Below are 14,334 nucleotides of genomic sequence, written 5' to 3'. Positions count from 1 at the left end.
GGAATTCTAGCACGCACAGGCTGGTTAGAGAGAGGGAAGCCACCGAAGGATGTGAAAAAGAGTTTGAGACAATGAAGCAGGAGAAAAGCCAGGAGAGTGAGGTTATGGAAGAGGAAGAATGTTTAAAGAATGAGAGGTGTGGTGAACCAGGCCAAATTCTACTGGAAATTCTAATTAGCTAAGGAGGGAGAATTGCCCATTGGTTTTGACAGGACACAAAAGTCTGCTGTCTTCAACAGGAGCCCTGTCACAGTCCATGAGGAATGGCACTCCCTAGCACTGAATGGAAGGAGGAACGGAAGAGGATTTGGAGACCGTGTTGCCAGTTCTGTTACCAAGGTAAATGGAAAAACGAAGCAGTAACTGAGGAGATAACGACCACTCAAGGGAGTGTTGGATTTTTGTTTTCTTTATTGAAATACAGGAAGTTGTCAATGGGAACGCTCCAATTGGGAAGAAAAAAAAAGGTTTTTGCAAGAGAGAGGGGATAATTGCAGAGATGGTCTTGAATGAATTGGAGGTGATGACGTCCAAAGAACAAGTTGAAGGATTTGACTCAGGCACAGGGATGTTCAAAAAGAGAGAAGGAACTATGGATGCAGAGGTAGTAATGAATTCGATTTGGTTATGGCAGGATGCTATGATTTTCTTCTGGTTGCTTTTATCTTTTTTGTATGCTGACTTGTGTCAACAAAGGAATCCGGTGGGTCCTTTCTGAAGATCCCTGAGGCAAGTCCAAGTTAGATATGTTTTCTGTCCATCAGACTTGGTCTAGAGCATCTAGAAGCATCCCTGTGACTGCTTCTAGTTTACTTCCTATGAATGTTATATCACAGTCTCTCAAATTTTTCTAACCCCCAACAACATGGTAGAAAAAGCCGTAGACTTTGCCATAGGAATTGAAGAGAACAGCTTTATTTTCTAGATGAAAGAAAACCCCAAATTAGATTATGGAATTATGCTAATGATTTTAGAGAATACTTGAAATACTTAATGAATTTGTTTGACTAATGTTCATAAAGACACGTGGTACTGCTGCATTTCTTTCTTCCTTTTTTTTTTTTTTTTTAATTTCAGGAATAGAATTTAGTGATTGATCACTTACATATAACACCCAGTGCTCATCCCAACAAGTGTCCTCCTAATGCTCATTGCCCATTTAGCCCATCCCCCACCCACCTCCTCTCTAGCAACCCTCAGTTTGTTCTCTGTATTTAAGAGTCTCTTATGGGGGCACCTGGAGGTTCAGTCGGTTAAGTGTCCAACTTCAGCTCAGGTCATGATCTTACGGCTTGTGAGTTCAAGTCCCACGTTGGGCTCTGTGCTGACAGCTCAGAGCCTGGAGCCTGCTTCAGATTCTGTGTCTCTTTCTCTCTTTGCCTCTCTCTCTCTCTCTCTCTCTCTCTCTCTCTCTCAAAAATAAATAAACAAAAACAACTCTCTTATGGTTTGTCGCCCTCTTGGTTTTTATACTATTTTTGCTTCCCTTCCCCTATATTCATCCATTTTGTTTCTTAAATTCCACATACGAGTGAAATAGTATATTTGTCTTTCTCTGACTGACTCATTTCATTTAGCATAATACACTCTATTTCTATCCATGTTGTTGAAAATGGCAAGATTTCATTCTTTTTGATCACCAGGTAATATTCATTATATCTATATATATAGATATAGATATACACACACATATATATATATATATATGTATATACATATATATAGATATAGATATATATACACATAATGAATAGATATAGATATATATATTATCCACTCATTAGTCAGTGGACATTTGGGCTCTTCCATACTTTGGCTACTGTTGGTAGCAATGCCATAAACATTGGGGTACGTGTGCTTCTTTGAAACAGGACTCCTGTATCCTTTGGATAAATACCTATTAGTGCAATTGCTGGGTCATAGGGTAGTTCTATCTTTAATTTTTTGAGGAACCTCCATACTGTTTTCCAGAGTGGCTGCACCAGTTTGCATTCCCGCCAGCAGAGCAGAAGGGTTCCTCTTTCTCCGCATCCTTGCCAATATCTGCTGTTGCCTGAGTTTTTTTATTTTAGCCATTCTGACAGGTGTGAGGTGGTATCTTATTGTGGTTTTGATTTGTATTTCCCTGATGATGAGTGATGTTGAGCATTTTTTCATGTGTCTGTTACATCTGGATGTCTTCTTTAGGAAAGTGTCAATTCATGTCTCCTGCCCAATTCTTCACTGGATTATTTGTTTTTTGGGTGTTGAGTTTGATAAGTTCCTTATACATTTTGGATACTAACCCTTTATGTGATATGTCATTTGGAAATATCTTCTCCCATTCTGTCAGTTGCCTTTTAGTTTTGCTGATTGTTTCCTTCCCTGTGCAGGAGCTTTTTATCTTGATGAGGCCCCAATAGTTCATTTGTACTTTTGTTCCCTTGTCTCTGGAGATGTGTCAAGTAAGAAGTTGCTGCAGCTGAGGTCAAAGAGATTATTGCCTGTTTTCTCCTCGAAGATTTTGATGGTTCCCTATCTTACATTTAGGTCTTTTATCCATTTTGAGTTTATTTTTGTGTATGGTGTATGTAAGAAAGTGGTCCAGTTTAATTCTTCTGCATGTTGCTGTCCAGTTTTCCCAGCACCACTTGCTGAAGAGACTGTCTTTATTCCATTGGAGATTCTTTCCTGCTTTGTCAAAGATTAGTTGGCCATGCATTTGTGGGTTCATTTCTGGGTTCTCTATTCTATTCCATTGATCTGAGTGTCTGTTTTTGTGCCAAGTACTGCTGTGTTTCTGCTGGGTAAACACTGACCTGTGACACAGGAAGATTATTAAAGTAATTGTTGGGCCAGCTGAACTATGCTTAAAAGACGCTGCTTTAACCATGTGGATGGAACTTTGTAGCTAAGAGATTAGCCACGAAATGCCTTGTCGCTCTCAGAAGCCCGTGAATACTTTGTACCACGTTTGCTCTTTGCAGGCTTGCCATAGCTAAGCCAGTCCGAAGACAACTAGCATTCAGGAAGACTACAGCAGTGTCAGTTGAAGGCTCATCTTGGCACTAAGTTCCCGAGCACAGGAAATGGTTCTAGGGGAGAATATGGTGCAAATCCGAGACGAGAGCACTTCTAAATGTGAATAGCACAGAATTATCTTTGTGAATGTACATAGGAGGATTAATAATTAGGTATAACATTCCCCTATGTCACAGATCTCACAAATTTTTTCAGAGCCTTCTTTTTTTTTAATGTTTATTTATTTTTGAGAGAGAGAGAGAGAGGTGGGGGGGGGGGAGGGCAGAGAGAGAAGAAGACAGAATCTGAAGCAGGCTCCAGGCTCTGAGCTGTCGGTACAGAGCCCTACACAGGGCTCAAACCCAGGAACCATGAGGTCAAGACCTGAGGTGAAGTCAGACGCTTAACCGACTGAGCCACCCAGGTGCCCCTGGAGCCCTCTTTTTTTTTTAAAGAACTATTTTCCACTTAATTTTTTTGACACATTATTCTAAGGTTGATGTAGAAGTGATCCCCTCTATGCTTGTAAACCCATATGTGGAAATGGCTGGCAGCCACAGAGCAAGTCCCTAAGGTTAGTGGCCAGAAGAGGTCCAGTGTTCAGTGTGGTGTGTAAGGAGCACTCAGCCAAAATAAGCATGCAACCATACTCCACTGTGAGGAAATGAGGACTGTTAAAAACAGAAATAGTTCAAGCTCACTATTAATTAACATCTCATAAATTCAGAAAATTATAAAGAGCAATCATGCAAAATATCCCTCAGAGACAAGGATATTTAATCTATTGATATGGAAACTGGTTACTATTATTTAGACGAATCAAAATATAGTCACTATATGATTTATAAGTTTAAGAATACCTAAAAGAATTTTGTGATTCCCTTTTGTCTTGTAGTTTCTTTCTGTCTTATTCTCTTTAAACACAGAGGTAGTAGGCAAATTATTTCATCAAATGTTAAGTTCGGGTAAACTAGAATTGGTCCTTTTCTAAACCCAAAGATCCCTCCTACTTACGCTATTTGCTATTTGGTGCTGCTTTACAAAATCCTGTTGTTTTTTATCATGGCTGATAGGGAAACCAGTTCTAAACACAAATCTTTGTTAATAAACACAAAAGGAAGCATAAATTCTCTATAAATTTATATAATGCATTCAGAATTCTCCCCATACTCACTATCTAGCATTTACAAAGTATTAAACACAGGCAAATCATCTTCAAAAGTTTTTTTCAAATCCTAATTTTAAGAACATTCTTCTGTGTTCTAGAGATGAGGAGTAGACACTGATGACAATTACAGAGAGTACAATCACAGGATATTAGATCGGAAAGAATCACTCTAGATAACCTGATCCAGCATCTACCTGATCATTCCCCAGCTTCCAAATCTGAGAAAAGTTAAAGCCAGGAAGAGGAAAGAACTTGACCAAGCTCATCTCATTAGGGTCAGTCCTGAGCTCAGAGCCTGTGACTCAGCCTGTCTGAGTCCTAGTACTTACAACCTCCACAGAACTCCAACGCTGCTCAAAACACTCTTGACCTGGTAGAAATAGAAGAACGTACTGATTAGCTGGGAAGTTGCCACACAAAACCTTACCCACAGAGGTAAGGCCAGTTCTCTGTGGCTGGACTCCCAGGAAGCTGTGTCATATCCAGACCCTCACTGCAGTTAAGCCTCGTGGAAAATACTGAGGTGGCATGTGACACCACAGGACCAAGTCATATTCACCGCAGCAGCAAGGCTTCAACCCACCTCCCAGTTGTGCCAGGGACAGGTTGGTGCTGCTCCAGTCATAGAGCTTAAGAGGCCCATTGCTCAAGGGCTGAGCAATGTCAGGCCTTGTTAGCTTCCCATGGGCTGTCCGGGTAACATGGACGAAAGGGGCCCCGTAAACCTGCCCCAGCAGTAAGGCCGAGTGTCTGCCACGTTAGGTCATTTGTCTTTGTGGTTTAACAGCCGCCTATGGGAATTTTCCCATTCAGTGCTTCAAACATTCATAAGATAGCCTCCCATCTATTAAGAGAGAACCATTCCTGCCATAAAAGCCGTATGGTCACTAGATTGCTTTTTGTTATAATGGAATAATCACAATGGCATGGAAGAGCAATTTGTTTTGACATTGTGCTGAATATCCTCCATTTGCCCTTCCAGGCTCCTTATCTGTGCTTATCCACCCATTCATGTCCGCCCCAAATTTCAAGGACACAAAAGCGCTCAATTGTTCTCAGGCTTCAAGTCAGAAGCTTCTCAGGCTTCAAGTTGGCCATTGGGGAGCCAGCAGTTAATAGAGAGTAGAAAGAGTAAGAACAAAGAGTGAGCTCCTGTGAGCTCATGTCAGGCTAGCCACGTGTTCCCCAAAGGTCACTCCTGCTCTCAGTCTGACCTTTATGAAACGATGCTCTCCTTCCACATGTCAGTAATCTCTCTCTCTCTCAAACATAGCAAAGGCAACATTTTCACCACAGTTCTGTGTTCTGCATTCACCTCTGTGGTTCTTGACCCTCTTCCCCATCTTGTAATTATTTCCTTTGTCGGTGAAACTTTTTCAACATACCCTGATTTCCATGTGCCATCCATGTCCTCTTGTGACCTTGACTGATACAAATGTCAAAGTTTTACACCATTACCTTTCTTAGGGAATACTGGTAAGTATCAGTCTTCTGGTAGGACTTAAAAATGATTGGTGTTTCTTTGGAAAATGGGCCGTTCAGCAGCTAAATCCTTCTAAATGACAGTCCCGGACAGGCATCTGTCTATCTCTCTGACACTATCCCAGTTACTAGACATTCAGGTTTATGGCTCTTAGAGCCTTTGAAAGATTAAGTGAATCAGACATTCATCTAATTGTCAGGGCATTGGAAGGAACTATGAAGTAGCCATGTCAGTCATTACTAAAAGCAAAATAATGGCTATGTATCGATTTTAAATATTGATCCTGCTTTTTTTCTGAATGATCTTATAACGTTTATTTAAAATAGTTTCTTGGAAATCAATACAAATTTTAAAGGTCTTTGTTCTGCACTGTCTAGAATACCTGGCACAGTGTTAGACAGCAGGCAGGTAACTTGTTTCCATAATTACACACGAAGTTGTCTGCAAGCAGCTGTGTAATTATACATGCAGCCTGCCATTCATAGCTGTACTGTCTTTCAGAATCTGATTTTTAAAGAATCTCTCACTAAATAGATTAAAATAACATCCAGGTAGAAGTTGCATGGCAACTACTACTCATACAAAGGATCCACGTTTTTGTTTGATAATGATGTGCCCTCCGAAGTCAAATCATAGCAGAACGTTGATGGTTCTCAATGCTGATTGGACAAGGGGAAGCTTATCAGTATAACAATAGAGTTTGGGTAACTATTAAAAATATTGTCTCACCACCCAATCCTCTTCATCACAGAGTTAGGGATCACAAGATCAAGGATAACTCGGGAGTAAAGCAGCAGTTTTTTGAGTATTTTTTTTGCTTCATCCTTAGCAAGACCTGAATTCCTGCAATACTCAAAATTATTACTTTATTTCTTGCACATGTTTAGGGAGAGGGAAACTGAACTGGATTTAGTTATACATTAAACAATATATTATACATTAAGTATTATACATTAAATAATATGTAAATGATGCTGTTTATTCACCTATGTTTAATAAATATAATGAAGTCATGCTAATTTTTGAGTAGAAATGGTAGCAGTAAAATTAAAACTTGTTTTTCTGGAATGGGATCTCATTTACATATGAAAGAGCATGGCTATTCTTTTTTAAAAAAATTTTTTAACGTTTTATTTATTTTTGAGAAAGACAGAGTGCGAGTGGGGGAGGGGCAGAGAGAGAGGGAGACACAGAATCTGAAGCAGGCTCCAGGCTCTGAGCTGTCAGCACAGAGCCAGATGCAGGGCTCAAACCCACGAACCATGAGATCATGACCTGAGTCAAAGTCGGACGCTTAACCGACGGAGCCACCCAGGAGCCCCAGAGCATGGCTATTCTTAAAGTAATGAAGAGATGATAATATTGTCTACACACATACATGAATGCACACACATGTGCACACACACAGATACTTTTAGATCCCAGTTTTTCAAATACCTTCCCAAGATATTGAAGATATCTTGAAGATAAAAGAATTGAAGATAAAAGAATATACTGATTCTGAGTATTTACTAAATATAGAAGTTATATTAAGAACTTGAATCTCTGTAAACTCAAAGATCTCCTGTGCAGATCTATTCTGGGGCTTAATTTGAAACACATTACTGCTGTTACATCTGCTTTAGTTTGGACAACTAGAGATCTTCTGGGATGTCCTCTCTATACTTCCATTTTGGAGCCTTCCATTTTGGAGCCTTTAGACTAATTTTGTGAAGCAAATCATATTTAACTAATATTTTACATGTGAAGGTTTTGAACCAAAACATTTCAAAAATCCCATTTCCCTTATAATCCAAAATCCATTTATATATACACAAAAAAATAACATTATTTCCCCAAGAATATACTTTCCCAAGATGTTATTTTTCTCCAAAGTTCTTCCTTGTTTTATGATTAACTCTTGAAAATTATTACTTTGAAATGAATTGCAAGATCTTTTGGGGTTTATCATCTTATCTGGTCGACGTATTTCAAATAACCAAAACTACCCACAATATAAATAAAATAATGGAGCCATGGCTGAATGGTAGGTTATATTTTAAAATATATGCTACTATAACATCCTAACAATTGCAGGCTCTGGTCTCCTAGTAAGTAGTCTCTAGGAGAGCCCTTTTTAGTTGTCATCTACCACTCAGCATATATTTATTGATTATCTATAAAGTGACTGGCACTATCCTTGACCCAGGACTACAAAGAGAAAAAAAAACATATCATTCTCTTCAGTTGAAGTACTCCATGTCCAAATTGGAGAGAGAGCTGTCCCAGGCATTTCCAAGAGCCATAGGAACAGCTCTGTGGAGCTTGACTCGCCTGGCGAGATGAGCTGGAACAGGTTCATGGAAGGTGCAGCAATTGAGTAGTCCTAGAAGACAGAGTTAATCTTGACATTGAAGAACATACCAATCTGAATGATTCTTCATAGAGAGCTCCATCAGCAGAGCTGTTTATAGATACAATGGCCTAAAACTCAAAAAGTTATTTTCTCATCCTGTAGGGAAAGTAAATGTAGAAATTGTTGGCGAACAGGACTTTTTTGGTCATATGTCTCCTAGACAGTTTAATTTCTGCAGCCCGGCTTAATTTAGGGGTACAAATAAAATAGAGCTTAGAAAATGATTTTCAGAGGCCTGAACCAATTCTCTTTATAAATATATGAGACACCCGTTTACATTTAAAACTGCAGAACAGTGCACAGGACAAGGTGTTGTATCTGTCTTATGGTGCTTTGGCCTCTGTTTTTCCCATTTGCTTCCAAAATTGCCAACTGAGGCATTTAAATACTAAAGAGAAAGCAATTCTAGAAGATAATATGCTTAGATATTAAGAAGTACTTGCTGAGTATATAAAACTTGCCTAGACCTAGAATTGAAAAGTGGAAGTCCCTGAAGTCCCTGTCTGTGTAGACCACTCCCTCTGCCATCCCCAGCTGCCCATCATACACCATGCTGAAGGTGAATGTATATACTTCTAATGTTTATAGTTTACATGTATAGTATAATGTGTATACAGCATTGTATCATTTACAACATATGCATATTTTGCTAACTTTGATATCTTTGGAAACATTACATTTTATAAATTCTCAATTTTTATGAACCTACAGTTCATTTAATTACCCTACAAATCACAATCATTAATTTCTATTCAAGGGATGGTAAACTATAAACACAGCAACATACAAAATGGAAACAATGCCTGTGCCCACATAAAGTAGCAAAGAAGCACAAAAACAAGATCAACAAAAATATTGACACTCAAAAACTTAAAAAAATATTTTTTTAATATTTTATTCAGTTTTTGAGAGAGAGAGAGAGAGAGAGGACATGAGTAGGAGAGGGGCAGAGAGGGAGACACAGAATCCGAAGCAGGATCCAGGATCCAAGCTGTCAGCACAGAGCCCAATGTGGGCTCGAACTGATGAACCACGAGATCATGACCTGAGCTGAAGTTGGACACTCAACCGACTGAACCACCTAGATGCCCCAAAAACTTTTTTAAAAGGACAATAACAGATAAAACCTACTCAATTTCAATCATGACATTAAAAACCCAAAGGACGACCATGATCAAACAAGGGCAATGAGTATTAACACTAAGAGACGTTAAGTGTGTTAAGAATGCAGTGTGTTTCCTGCCGACATCTGCGTGACCGACAGTCCATATCCTGGCAGGCAATTCCACCACAAGTGCCTCATCACTCACTTGCTGTGAAACACATTCTTAAAAACTTTTTTTGTTTTTTTAAGATGGTGAGCATTAAACTCTGCATTTTGTCAAATCCAGCATTCAAAACAGAAACCTGAGAGGCAACTGGGTGGCTCAGCTGGTCAAGTGTCCAACCTCAGCTCTGGTCGTGATCTTGCAGCTTATGGGTTTGAGCCCCTGTTGGGCTGTGTGCTGTCAGCACAGAGCCTGCTTTGGGTCCTCTGTCATCTTCTCTTTCTGCCCCTCCCCAACTAGTGCACACTTGCGCTCTCTCTTTCTGTCTCTCTCAAAAATAAATAAACATGTAAAAAAGCAGAAACCAGAGAAACTTTGAAATATGTAATAGTAATTGCATCCACCTCTCAGTGACGTTATTTCTTAGACTAGGTGATAACGCATTCTACCTTAGAGCTCAGTTTCTTCAAAATCATTAAGATGAAATCTCCTATAATTCTGTAAGGAGAGCTTCTAAAATGATCTAAAAGGACAAGACTATCCACATTAGTTTTCTGAAATTCTGGGAACCTGCTATCAGAAAAATGACTTTAAATGAAGTTTTTGTGTTGGCCTTGTTTTTGTTTTTTCAGTGTATATTTAAGCAATTACTGGGTCAGTCACCATGCCAGGTTTGGGGGGAAACTGTTATGGACAAGGGAGTCTTCATCCCTAGACACAGAGGAGAAGGAAAGTTGATCCCTCAGATTAAATTCAACATACAGGGGACCATGGGGACTATAGAAAGAACCATTCTCATGAACTGAGGGAAAGGGAGAGCCCGGAGGGCTTCCTGAAGGAAGTGGTATGTCAGCTGAGACCTGAAGGATGAGTAAAAGTTAACAAAGTGAAGAGGAGAAGGGAGACCATTTTAAGCACAGGAAATAGCTTATGTGGGGACGCCTGGGTGGCTCAGTCGTTAAAGCATCCAACTCATGATTTCAGCTCAGGTCATGGTCTCAGGAGATTGAGCCCCATGTCAGACTCCATGCTGAGCATGGAGCCTGCTTTAGATTCTCTCTCTCCCCACCCCCATCCCTCTCCCCTATCGTGCACGCTCTTGAAAGAAAGAGAGAGAGAAAGAAGAAAGGAAAAGAAAAAGACAATAGCTTATGTGAAGACTTATAAGTGAGAAGATCATGGGGCTATGAGGAAAAAAAAAGATCAACAGAGCTGGAGCCTAGATTTCATAAAGACAGGAGATATAGCTGGGAAGACAGGCAGGAGTAAAACAATAGATCCAGACTACACAGCATTAAGGAAAATTTAAGAGCAAAAGAAAGCCTTTGAGATGTGTGTTTTACAAGGGTCACTCTCTAAAGAATGGGCTGGAGAACTGCAGGAGAAATGGGGGAATGGCTTGGAGACACTATGACAGTGGAGATGAAATGAAGTTGGATGAGACCAAGGTGCCCTGAGGCGATGGCAAGGCCTGGGGATATACAGAACGGGCAGTAAGGGAGTAAGGAGTCAGGAATGATTCTGATTTCTAACTTAGGCAACTGACTGCATGATGATGTCATTCACAAGATATGAAATGTCAAAGCGTGAGCAATTTGGAGTGGCAACTGTGAGATTCTGTTACTTAAGTTTTGGACACGTTGTGTTTGGTTACCTGTGCAGCAAGTAGTGACGTCTCAGATCTGGTTCTGGAACTCAGGAGAGGAACCTAGGACGGAGATCTTGGAGTCTCCAATGATTCCAATCATGAGAGTGGAAGAGGCCCTCCAGGCAGAATGTGGGTTGTGAGAAATAAAAAGGACCTGAGAAATACCCCAATGAATACCAAATTTGGTGAGAGGCAAAGAAAGGCAGTCTTGTATCTTATACCAAGTTCCCTAAGAAGTAAATCTTGAGACAAAGGTGTGTGCTCAGACTTTCTTTGGGGTGCCGTGCCTGGACAAGTTCAAGAAGGATAAAAACACAGGTGAGTCCAGGAAAGAGGGAAAGCACGTAGAAGGTGATACATTGCCAAACTAGCCACAGCCTCACAGGATAACATTAGCCACATGTTTATTCATGCAGGACATCTCCGGAAAGGTCGTATGAAACCCATGAAGGAGGTTTTGTTTCAGGGTAAGAAAGGGCAAACAATTTATCTGCCAGGTTTTTCCCATTTCCCGTGTCTTATTGATCAACTGCTTCCACATTTCCAGGTCTCATTACTTCCTACTCTTAAGCAGCTGCTGGGAAAGCCTGAGCCCTCGGGGGTTCCACCAGGTTGAACTTGGGTGCTGGAGCTGCTGCAGTGCCCCTATGGTAGGCTCTGTCCAGGCTCTGCAGAAGTCAGGCCCTTGTGCCCGCTGGAGGCAGAGACCAGACGGTCGTAGAGGTGACAAAGCACTGGCAGTGGAAGCCAGGACTTTATAAATGCTTGAATGATGCGAGCCACCGTTGGGCTTATCTAGCCTGAGATCAGAGTAAGCTGCATGACTAAGGAGGAACAAATACGGACACTAGTGTATGAACTATGAAGAGTACATCCTGTAGGAAGCCTGATAGAAATGGCCCTAGGTGGCCGAAAAGTTAAATAATGTCAAAGAAGGCAAGGAAAAAGTATTCCATAAAGGGACCCATCTATGCCAAGTATTTCAGACAAACAGGACAAACAGGGCTAACAACTGTAGTGGATTTTAATGGATCATCCCTTCTTCCGACAAAGACACTTTAGCTTTCCTGTCGGGAGCCATGCTTCCTCTACTTTTGGCTCGAGTGCCCTGGTTGGAGTAAATCCCCCCAGGAGCCCCACAGTTAGAACATGACCCAGACACACACTGTCAGATATACATCTCTGTGCTCACACGGATGGCGTGCCAACCAGCCAGGTCATTTTACAACTTTTGCAGGAACACTTGGGAAAAAGCTATAAACTCTGACTTTTCAATCGTATGATCCAAAGTATCCTTTTTCCTAAGCCAACTTTAGCTGCATTTTTATCACTTATAACTGAGAGGTAACTTACAACTACAAGGGCAGAAAGGTGTCTGTTGTACTTAGTGTCAGATCAGTAGGGGCCTTGGAAAGAACAGTGGCAGTAGTGAAAATCTGGAAAAAGTGATTGTTCCTTTATCCTCTTTTCAACTCCTCAAATGCTGGCTTACCTACTGGGAAGGAACGAGGAAGACAACTTTAAAATGTTTAAAGTACCTGCAGGAGGAAGGAGAAATGACAGCCACAGATGCATTCTGCTTGGCATCTTGGCTCCCGTAGCTTCCTTTCTGTTAGCATCTGCAATTCCACCTTCAGGACCGGGACTGGTAATACTTCAGCTGCTGCTGGGTCCCTACTCTGTCCCCTGTATTTACATACACCCTGGTCCTGCCCTGATAATTATTTTCTTTGTAAATAAAAGCCTCCTCGAAATATCCTGATTTGAGCATGCCGTCTCTTTCCTCTTGGAATCCTGAAACTGATCCAAATGTCAAACTAATGTCATCCTAATGTTTAAAAAAGAACCTAACATACAACATTCTCATTAAGAAGTATAGCTAGTTTATTTTGAGCATTACTGTATTGTTTGTTTTGTTTTTTTTTTTAAATTTTTTTTTAATGTTTATTTATTTTTGAGACAGGGAGAGACAGCATGAACGGGGGAGGGTCAGAGAGAGAGGGAGACACAGAATCTGAAACAGGCTCCAGGCTCTGAGCTGTCAGCACAGCGCCTGACGCGGGGCTCGAACTCACGGACCGTGAGATCATGACCTGAGCCAAAGTCGGACGCTTAACCGACTGAGCCACCCAGGCGCCCCTGTTTGTTTTGTTTTTAAGGAAGCATTTGAGACAGCCAAATCCTTCAAAATGGTATTCTTGGACACCCAGAAGAACATACTTCTATTTGTCTGTCTTTCTATCTGAATATCAGCCACCCATCCCAAAGTTACTAGACAGTCATGCTTATTATTTTTAGGGTGAGTCCCCTCCTCAAGTGAGTGGAAAGAACAACCACAGAGCAGTGATTTTTGGTGATGGCTGAAAACCAAATAATGACTGCACATTGATTTTAAATATCAGTTGCCTTTAACCTGAATGGCTTTTGTCATTAAATTTCCCAGAATAGCTTCTGAGAAATTAATATGTATCTAGAAGGCCAATATCTGCACCATGTACCATCTAGCACACTGCTAGGTGCAGAACAGGTGATTAATCACTGTGGGCAGATTGGTTTGTTTGCATAATTAATTGCTTATACAGTTGTCTGCAGTGAGTTCTGTGGTTGTATATGCAGGCAGACCATGGTTAGTTTTATTACCTCTGCAAAATGTGACCTTTTTTGCATTGTCTCATTAGATGGATTAAAATAACATCCATAGAGGGACTCTATGTTTAATACTCCTTACAGGAAAGGTCTTTAAATTTATCACCCCTCTCCCACCCCCATTATCAGTTCAACTCACACATTTAAATAACTGAAGGTCTAGAAATGATTTTCAGAGACATAATCCAAAACAAATCAATTTAGAAGATAATATGCTTTGAAATAAAATGTCCTTAATAAGCCTATAACAGCTTTTTCTGAACATAAAACTAAAAAAGAAATTTAATTTGCATAGTTCTAATGTTTATTAAAGGTCATTGTAATGTCCATTCTTAACAGACTTATCTTTGTTTTCAAGTTGATTGTTTTGGATATCTTTTCCATTTTTTAATTCTCATTTATGGTCTGAGCGCATATTATTTTTAATAACCCTAAAAATTGCCATCAGCAACTTTGATTCAACATGATAAACTTGACAGTTTTCACAGTTGTTAGCAAAAAATATAATGGAAATGATGTATATGCTCACATGAAGTAACACAGAATTCCACATACATGTGCACATACAAACAGATCATTAAAAATAATGCTGGAGGGGCTCCTGGGTGACTCAGTAGGTTAGTCTTCCAACCCTTGATTTCTGCTCAGGTCATGATCTGGTCATGAGATCAAGCCCCACTTGGGGCTTTGCGTTGGACATAGAGCCTGCGTAAGATTCTCTCTCTC

This window comes from Panthera onca, chromosome F2 (assembly GCF_046562875.1).
Source record: "Panthera onca isolate mPanOnc1 chromosome F2, mPanOnc1 haplotype 2, whole genome shotgun sequence".
In the NCBI taxonomy this organism is placed as follows: domain Eukaryota; kingdom Metazoa; phylum Chordata; class Mammalia; order Carnivora; family Felidae; genus Panthera; species Panthera onca.
Note: the sequence above shows the minus strand (reverse complement) of the source record.